Raw genomic sequence first — 1550 nt, 5'->3', positions numbered from 1 at the left:
CCCGCCCAGCTTCTCCTCCCCTTGTCAACCATATATCCTTTTATTTCATATGAGTTTCTTTAAAGTTTCAATGGGTGATTTGGGTTTTATACATGTTCTTCTGTGATTTACAAGAAACAAATGATCCATTTATTTTACTTCTTGCTGTGATCCTCTTCACTTCACTGAGATCTTTGATTCTGTTTACTCTGAACTTAACATTCGAGGGACTGATGCCTTGTCTAATGAAAAAAATTTTTTCTTAGTAAATGCTTTCATTTGTACTTCAGGTTCTCAGTGTCGGCATTGTCAGAATTCAGCACATAGTAGGTACTCAATAAATCATTGATGAAAGGAAGACTGATTGAACTCCTGACACAAATAGAAAAAGAGTTGAATAAAACTTTTACTCCTACACCTTTATGTCTATTCATATCAATACATATATGCACTAAACTAAAGATATTACAAATAATTGTGAGGTTGAAAGAAATGTTTTTCCTTCCTAATGCTGGAGAGGAAAAAATCTAAAGTTTCTCTAGTTGTAAGATGAAGGACATTTTTTTTCTTTTCATTACAATGACCAGTTTTATTTGAAATGCTGCTTCATTTAGCTGTTGTTATAAGGCTCACAAGAAATCTAGGTGTGGCAAATAAAGGAAAAGAAGCCCCGTGTCACTGCTTCGGTGCCCGTCATTGATCAGTTGAATGACACCAACGCTGCAGTCCTTCCACTGAGGTGTCTGCCGTGGAGCCTGGTCCTTGCCTCCTGACCATCACTGTTGGCAGTCTTGCTGGGGAAACGCAGAGCCCCGCCCACTCTTTTGCCCCCATCCTCCCACAGTGCTCACAGCTAGCATATGCTCTGGCTGATTGACCTGGCTCCATTCACAACTAAATCAGTACTAAAGCAGTTTGAATGATAGATAGCAGCTTATCAATAATTGAAAAGAAAGGCTCAGAGATGTCCCATTATCTGAATAATTAATGCTCCACTTGGGCTTTGTAATTCCTTAATAAAACTGACTGATTGATTTGCTTAATTAATTCCTCCTTTGACAGGCTTATTGCTTTCTTTGGAGACAGGGATGGGCAAAAAGAAAGAAAAAAGAAAAGATAATCCAAGTCAAGAGAAAAGATTTAAAATCTTCATAAACTTTAACCCCCACAGAGAATTATGAAAATAACTTTCTCATCAAACCTTCTCCCCCAGTCTCTGCTTTGCTGTAAAAGAACCCCATACCCCTGTGAGGAGACACCAGGGGTGTATTTGGCATTGCAACTGATGAAACATTATGCTCGATTGTGAGGGCCCCAACCACATCTGTAGTAATAAACTCAACTCAACCTTAAACACTTTTGAATAAATCGATCTGAATGAATGTTTAAAGCTGACTGCCATTTAAAGCAATGAGCTCTGAGCAAGGCCACGACAGCCATCACCATGCTGAGTGAGCTGATGGTGATGCCTGCACGAGGCATCCCGCTGGCTTTAGTGCACCTGCTCTGATGGAAGAAACAGTGCCTGTCACCAGGATGTGGTCTAATCCAACTCTGCCGTCATCCTTCCC

This window comes from Desmodus rotundus, chromosome 10 (genome assembly GCF_022682495.2).
Source record: "Desmodus rotundus isolate HL8 chromosome 10, HLdesRot8A.1, whole genome shotgun sequence".
Lineage (NCBI taxonomy): Eukaryota > Metazoa > Chordata > Mammalia > Chiroptera > Phyllostomidae > Desmodus > Desmodus rotundus.
Note: the sequence above shows the minus strand (reverse complement) of the source record.